The sequence below is a fragment of the Euprymna scolopes genome, chromosome 4, assembly GCF_053919585.1.
Source record: "Euprymna scolopes isolate OS-2025 chromosome 4, ASM5391958v1, whole genome shotgun sequence".
Classification (NCBI taxonomy): Eukaryota; Metazoa; Mollusca; class Cephalopoda; order Sepiida; family Sepiolidae; genus Euprymna; species Euprymna scolopes.
In genome coordinates, this window is record NC_136485.1 from 66,764,521 (window position 1) to 66,774,938 (window position 10,418).

The window sequence follows — 10,418 nt, forward strand, 5'->3', positions numbered from 1 at the left end:
TATATATACATATATATGCATATATATATGTATATATACATATATTTATGTATATATACATATATATATGTATATATAGGTATATACATATATATATGTATGTATGTATGCATATATATATGAATGTATACATATATATATGTGTATGTATACATATATATATATATGAATGTATACATATATATATATATATATGAATGTATACATATATATATATATGTATACATATATATATATATGAATGTATACATATATATATATGTATACATATATATGTATTTATACATATATATATGTATGTATACATATATATGTATGTATACATATATACATATATATACATATATATGTATATACATATATATATGTGTATATATACATATATATATATGTATATATACATATATATATATGTACATATACATATATATGTATATATTCATATATACATATTTATATGTATATATATGTATATATATATGTGTATATATGTATATTTACATATGTATGTATATATAACGATATACATATGTATACATACACATATATATATATACATATATATACATATATATATACACACATATATATACATATATATACATATATATACACATATATATAAATATATATATGTATATATATACATATATACATGTATATATATACATATATATGTATATATATACATATAAGTATATATATATACATATAAGTATATATATACATATAAGTATATATATATAAATATAAGTATATATATACATACATATAAGTATATATACATAGAAGTATATATACATACATGTATATATATATGTATATATATACATATATGTATATATATGTATATAAAAATATATGTATATATATATGTATATATACACATATATGTATATATACATATATGTATACATGTATACGTATATCTATATATATATACATATATGCATATATTCATACATATATATTTATATATACATATATGTATATATATACATACAGGTATATATATACATACATGTATATATATACAGGTATATATACATATATATATTCATATATATACATATATATATGTATATATACATATATATATGTGTGTATATATATACATATATATGTATATATACACATATATATATGTATTTATACATGTATGTATATACATATATATATACATATATATAAATATATGTACATATATACATTTATACATATGTCTATATATGTATATATATGTGTAGATATGTATATATATGTATACGCATACATGTAAGTATATGTATATAAATATGTATATATGCATATAAATATATATGAATATGTATATATATATAAGTATATGTCTATATATATGTGTATATGTATATCTGTATATATATGTGTATATATATGTACATATTTATATATGTGCATATTTATATATATGTATATATTTATATATGTATATATACCTGTATATATATGTATATATGTGTATATATATGTATATATGTGTATATATGTATATATATGTGTATATATGTATATATGTGTATATTTATATATATGTATATATTTATATATATATATACATACATGTAAATATGTATATGTACACACACATATATATATGTATATATGTCTATATATATGTATATATACATCCATGTAAATATGTATATAGACACACATATATATATGTATATATGTCTATATGTATGTATATACGTGTATATATTTACATATATATGTATATATTTACATATAAATATGTATATATACATACGTATTAATATGTATATATACATACATCAATATATATATATATAAATGCATATATATACATATATGTATGCATATATGCATATATATACATATATGCATACATATATATATATATATATATATGTATACATATCTACATATATGTATACATATATACATATATGTACACATATATACATATATGTATACATTTAGACATATATGTATACATATAGAAATATATGTATACATAAAGACATATATGTATACATATATACATATATGCATACATATATACATATATGTATATATATATACATATATGTATACATATATACATATATATATACATATACACATATATGTATACATATATACATATATGTATACATATATACATATATGTATACATATATACATATATGTATACATATACACATATATGTATACATATACACATATATGTATACATATATACATATATGTATGCATATATACATATATGTATACATATATACATATATGTATACATATATATATAGTATATATACATATATATAAACGTATATACACATATATATACCAATATATACATATATATACATATGTATACAGATATATATGTATGTATACATATACATATAATATACGAGCAAACACTTAATAAAATATGTTAAAAAAACACTTTGAAATCAGTTAAAAACACATTTAATCTGAAAAGGAAACACTAGATAAGTAGATGGTCCTTTATCCGCGCAGTTTCGAAGAAATACTTTCCTTCTCATCAGAGGGTAGGAATTAGCAAAATGCGCGATCGGAATTTTGCATGCAAAAGTATTTGATGAAACAACAAGTAAGTCAAAGATCTTACTTGAAAATATAAAAATTGAAGCAGAGGGAATATAGTGAAGAAAAAAGTGATTACACATGAATGGATAGTCTGGTGGAAGATAAATAATCCAAATGTATAACTTTGGTAAAATCCAAATATATAACTTAAGAAAAGTTAAAAGAATTTCCACTTGCACAATAAAATCCCATGAAATCCCGTAATTGGAAGAAGATGGTTCATAATCATCCAAAGGCAGAAATCCATGGAATAATCCACAAAAAAGAGTATACAAGGAAAAAAGGGAAAGTTTCCAATAATATTAATAAAAGAAAAATAGGATATGCTTTTCACTTTACTTCCGAGACATAAATATAAATAAGAAAGATCAGGGAAGAAAAAGAGGATAGAAAAAAATGATGATAGAGTCAAATATAAAATAAAGGAAAACAAATGTCAAAATGATCCAGACAGGAAATGTCAAAGGCGCGAAAAAAATATATAGGGCAAAATAATATAGGTCAACTTAAATGTACACGTCATCACTTAAAAAAATGTCAGCAAGAATTGTTAGAAGACACTAAATGGAAAAAAATAAATAAATAAGTAAATTAATAAATAAATAGAAAATAATTAATAAATAAAGAATAAATAAATAAATTAAAATAAAATATAAAATAAAAAAATAAATAAAAATAAAATAAATAAATAAAAAATAAAATATGAAATAAAAATAAATAAAAATAAAAAATAAATAAATAAAATAAAATTTAAAAAACAATACAATTACAAAAATAAAATAAAAATTATTTAAGGGGAGAGGATGGCCGGTATCTGCAAATTCAGGAAAAAGCAAGTAAATAAATGCATATAGTAAAATATAAGTAAATATACATACAGGATATGAAAGTGTGGGTAGATTGATATAATAGATCGATAGGAAAGTTAAAATAATAAAGCAGAAAATGCAGATAAATAACCGGTCATGCAGAGAAGAGATAAAGAATTAAAATAAACGAATTTTAAATTATAAAGTATTAAGAAGTATGTAGAAAAACGATAAAATTAAAGAAAAACTTTTTTTATATCTATATAAAGGGTAAAAATAATAACTATGTAATTTCAAAATTGTGTAATTAAATTTGGACTTATGTTTACAGAAACAGATCAGTTCATTTTTAGAATTTATTATATTGTTACTTTGAGGGAAAGTAATTATAGTTGTTGCTTCGGTTGTGCAGAGGCGACATGACTTAGAGCCTGGAGTATAAGACTTAACTTTTTTATGATAGTCCATTTGATTGAGAAGGGGGTATTGTTAAAGTCAAGTTTTTAATTAAAGTAGTTAGAGAAGTTCCTTGGTTATTATTAGAATTGTGGTTGTTAAAAGAAGAAATGTGGTTTGATATTCTTTTCTTAATTAATTTTGAAGTAGCGCCGATATATGTATGTACTTTATTAAAAGCTCGAGGTCTGGTATTTATATTAATTTGCTGATTTGTATTATTTAAATAGTTTGAATTTTGTTCATAGTGTTCAACAAATGGTGGGACAATGTCTGTATGAGGACTATTTTGGAGGGGATAATGAGTGTTGTTAGTGTTAGGATGAGTTTTAGGAGAAATATTATTATTCTCATTAATATTATTATTATTAATTATTATTATTATTATTATTATTATCATTATTACTAGTTGTATGATTGTAGATGGAGGGGCTGCTCGAGTGGTGTATTGGATTAGTAACTATATCAGATGGAGGATGAGAAGAATAACTTGAAGACGCAATATTAGTGTCTATTATGGGAGGATTGCGTGGGAGCTCAGTGATAGTGCAAGAATATGTAATATCTTTATGGATGCAATCATTATTGAGTGGGCAAAGATGTTTGTTATTACAATTACAGTCAGTTTTGGGTTTAATTGGGAAAGGGATTTTTTGGGGTGATTTAATTTTTTGGTTATTAGATGTTAAGATTCTTTGTGCTAAATTAGGCATTGTTGAATAAGAAATCCTGATTGGATTTTTATTGAAAATAGAACTATATCTGTGTGGGTATTTGAAAGAGTTTTGTACAATGTTGAAGAATTCCTTAGGTATATTAGTTTTGACATTTAGGCTAAATGGAGGATTAAACCAAATATTTTTCTTTCTCCTAATGCGACTGGGTGAGTTGGAGGCATTGCGATTAGTATTTTGGTTTGGATTATAAATGTAGACTCGTTCATTGTTATTGATAGCGGCCGATCTTGTTATTTGAACTGGTTTCTTACGAGTCATATTGTGTGTGATTACAGATTTAAGGCGGCCTGCAGGAGGAGCATAATTGTTGTATTTAATCTTTTCCTTGTGTCCTGAGTTCCATAGGGCATTATTGAAGAAAGTAGCATTTTGATTAAAAGTTTTTTATCAGCAGAAAGAGCAGAAATTCTTCTAGAGACAGATGGTACTATAGATTTTATAATTGAGTTGGGGTGGTTAGAAGATTTATGGACGTATAAAAGCGTAAGATTAGGTTTATGATAGGGGCTATGAGTTTCAGTGTTAAGATTAAGTGTAACATCTAGAAAACTTGAAGTTTTTTTTGTTTGGTTCGATAATTATGGAAAGGCCAGAGTTATTAAAGAAGTTATGTAATTTTTTAATTGTTTTGTTGTACTCTCTTGGCCTGGTGTTGTAGTAAAAAGGGCATCGTCTATATAAAGACCCCCTTGGATATGTTTAAAGTGGTATTTAAGTACTTTCAGTAAGAAGAGTCCCACTAAATCTGTAACTTCTGTAGAGTCAGAAGGACCCAATGAGATGTCAAAATTATCAGGGGTACCCTTTCTAGTCCAAAGCTTATTGTTAAATTGTATAATGGACTTTCTCGCTAGGAGAATTAATTTTATTTCTAAATTAGTTAAGTCAGAATTCCTTTAGCAAAGATAAGAGCCTTATTTAAAAGGATCGGAGAAATTGATTGATAATAATTTTGGATGTCAAATGTTATGAAGTTGAGGAGGTGTTTATTTTTAATATATGTATACATATGTATATATGGATATATACATATATATCTGTATATATATGTATATAAATATATATACATATATATGTATATATATGTATATAAATATATGTATATATACCTATATATATATGTATATATACATATATATATACATATGTATACATATATAAATATATATATACATATATATACAGATATATATATGTATATATACATATATCTACATATATATATGTATATATATACATATATATATAAATATATATACATATATATATACATATATATGCATATATATACATATATATACATATGTATATATACATGTATTCACATACATATATATACATAGATATACATATGTATATATACATGTATATATAAAATATATATACATAGATATACATAGATACACATATGTATATATACATGTATATATATATATGTATATATACACATATATATCTGTATATATACATATACATATATGTATGTATATATATGTATATATACATACATATGTATATATAGATATATATACATACATATATATACATACATATATATACATATACATATATATACATATACATATATATACATATACATATATATATGTATATATGTACATATACATATATATACATATACATATATATGTATATATACATATACATATATATATACATATGCATATATATACATATACATATATATATACATATACATATATATATACATATACATATGTATATACATATACATATGTATATGCATATACATATACATATATATACATATATACATATAAATATGCATATGTATAATATATATATGTATATATATATATGTATATATATGTATATACATATATATATAAAAAAGTATATATACATATATATGTATATATATTTATTTACCAGTGGTGAAACCCCGGACTAGAGTGCTCGATGTGATACCAGAGCTATATATAGGAAATTTATTACTGTGAGTCCAGAATGAGTTTACATATTGTTTTAACTAGGGGGAAATACTCAAAGAGAAGAGGAAATATCCGACTAGCTTCCTCAGAATTCTAAGATGGATCGAGATCTAATGTCATATAAGAATGGAAAACTCTTAGCACATGAAGTGGAGTTAGATAAGAAGAAGGAGAGTGGAATGGAGAGGACTTTGGAATTTAATGTTGTAGGAGTGTATATAATAAAATGGGGGGGGGCTATTATTAAATATGAATTATGTATATACGTTTTTCTAGTTTATAACGGTCTAAAATTAAAAGACGCTATTCTCATTTATAACGGCATAATTTAATCAGCAGCTAGTAGTTAATTTAAAGGATCACCATGGCAACAGGTTGCAGAGTTAATGTTAGTCGGCGTGGTGTGGTAGGAGGAGGAAAAGAACGGGTTGCAAATGGGGTTTAAAGTGATGTAGTTGGGCGGAGAGGGATTGAAACATTGATTTTTTATTATTTATTATTACTTAATTTTTTAATCGTCGGACGTTATAGTTAAAGAAAGAATGAGACAGGGAAAATAGGAAATTATACATTACAGATTTATTTTAATAATATAGAAATAATTAAGAATATCAGTAAGTTTATCAAATAATAAATTAATAAAATTATTAAGGTAAGGTTTATGATAAGTAAATAACACACACACACATAATACACACGCATACACATGTAGAACATACGCACACACATACAAATACGTAAATAATTATATACAAATATATGTATATACATATATGTATATATACATACATATATATATCCATATATATATACATATACATATACTTATATACATACATACATACATATATATATGTATATACATAGGTATATATACATATATGTATGTATATATGTAAGTATATATATGTATATATATATGTAAATATATGCATGTGTATACATACATATATATATACTTATATATACATACATATATATGTATATATATGTATATATATATGTATGAATGTATGTATGTATATAAGTATATATATATAGATGTATGTATATATATGTATATATATGCATGTACATATATATGGATGTATATATGTATGTATATATGTATATATATGCATGTATATATGTATATATATGTATATATATGCATCTATATATGTATATATATGCATGTATATATGTATATATATAAGTATATATATGCATGTATATATGTATATATATGCATGTATATATGTATGTATGTATATATGTATATATGTATGTATATATGTATATATATGTATATATATGCATGTATGTATATATATGTATATATATGCATGTATATATGTATGTATATATGTATATATGCATGTATATATATGTATATATATGCATGTATATATGTATATATATATGTAAATAGTCATGTATATATGTATATATATGCATGTATATATGTATATATATGTATATATGCATGTATATATGTATATATATGCAAATATATGCATGTATATATGTATATATATGCATATATATGCATATGTATATGTATATATGTGTATATATATATGTATATGTATATATATGTATATATATTTGTACATGTATATATATGTATATGCATGTATATATATATATGTTTTCATTGACTCTTTTAATCATTCGTAATTATATATTTAACTTCTATTTAAAATATTTCATCTCCACCTTATGATGATTGAAGAAAGAATCGAAAGCGCTCGTGTGAACCATGGAAAATTGTTAAATACCTTCCATCTTGAAGTTTAAAAAATCTTACGAAAGATTGAAAACATGAAAACAAGAATCATTAAGCAAGGTATTTCTGTTGTTTTTAATAATGTTTGCCTCAATGTATATACAGTTGTGCGCAAAAATATTCGACCCCTGTCTAAATTTTCTTGTTTCGTTGAATCTATACTTCAAAATTTTCATAACGCCTTTTAACGGCTAATTATGAATAAATTGTATATTTTTCAACAATAAATGAGGAAAAGTAATTCGAGATTAATAATATATATCAATTTATTTACAAAAAATATAAATATGGACGTTGCAAAAATATTCGACCCCTTTAATTTAAAGTTTAAATAAAAGCGTTATTAAGTTTATTATTTTAGTCTGACCTTGTATTTATTTCCTATAAATAATATTTATGACTCTACTGAATCTTAAATCAGTTCAAATTGAACTTCAATGCCATATTGAATGATTGAATAATTGTTCCAAGTAAAAAAAAAAATCTTTTTCAACGTCAACACCTCTGCAACTATGACAAAGAACAAAGAGTACTCTGAAGACATTAAAAAGAAAGTAATCGATGCCTACCAGTCTGGAGAAGGTTAAAAAAAAATTTCCAAACGTTTTTCTATACCACGGTCGACTATTATGTCCATTATCAAAAAATGGAAAGTAAAAGGGATTGTATCAAGTCTTCCAAGATCAGGTCGTCCAAGAAAAATTCCGACACGTGGGGCTAGGAAAATTGTTAGACAAGTTTAAATAGACTCTAAATCTAACCTAAAGGACGTGCAGAACGATTTGAAGAATGCTGGCTCAGATGTACACTTGTCAACTATTCGTAGGGCATTAAATCGTGCCGGATTGCATGGACGTATTACCAGAAGGAAGCCCTTACTTTCCAAAGCTCATCAAAAGGCTCGATTAAATTTTGCAAAAAAAGTTCCTAGAAATGCCTATTGATTACTGGAATAATATAATTTTGTCAGACGAAACGAAAGTGGAACTATTTGGACGCAACCAGCAACGCTATGTTTGGCGAAAAGAAAATACTGCTTATAATGTGAAGAATACCGTTCCAATCGTTAAGCATGGAGGTGGATCAATCATGGTGTGGGGCTGTTTCAGTATAAATGGAACTGGAAGATTAACCATAATCGATGGAAGAATGGATTCAGTAAAATATCAGTGCATGCTGAAAGAAAATCTTGTTCCGTCTGCGAACCAGTTGGGGCATAGAAGGAGGTATACCTTTCAACAGGACAACGATCCTAAACACACTTCAAAGAGCACTAAGGCATGGTTAAAGAATAATAAGGTGAAAGTTCTAGAATGGTCTTCCCAGTCTCCAGACCTAAATCCGATTGAGCACTTATGGCATGATTTAAAAATTGCGGTACATAAAAGAACATCATCTAATTTGATTGAATTAAAACAGTACTGTAAAGAAGAGTGGCTTAAAATTCCAGTGGAAAGATGTAGAAGTCTCGTTAGATGTTATAGGAAACGTTTACTTGCAGTAATCAAGGTCAAAGGAGCTTCAACCAAGTATTAATGAATAGGGGTCCAATACTTTTGCAACATCCATATTTTTATTTTTGTAAATAAATTTAATTATATTATCAAGCACTAATTACTTTTTATTATTTTTTGTTGAAAACTTTACAGTTTATTCGAACTTAGTCGTTAAAGAAGGTTTTAAAGATTATTGAAGTATCCATTCAAAGAAATAAGACAATTTTGGTAGGGGTCGAATACTTTTGCGCACAACTGTATATGTATATGTATATATGTATATATATATCTATATATATATGCATACATATGTATATATATCTGTATATATATCTGTATATATATGTATTATATATATAAATATATGTATATATATGTACATATATGTAAATATGCGTATGTATATGTATAAATATGTATATGTATATATATGCATACATATATGTATGTATATGCATATATGTGTGTATATATACGTATATATGCGTATATATATGTATTTATGTGTATATATATGCGTATATATATGTACATGTATATGTCTATATATGTATATACATGCATATGTATATGTATATAAA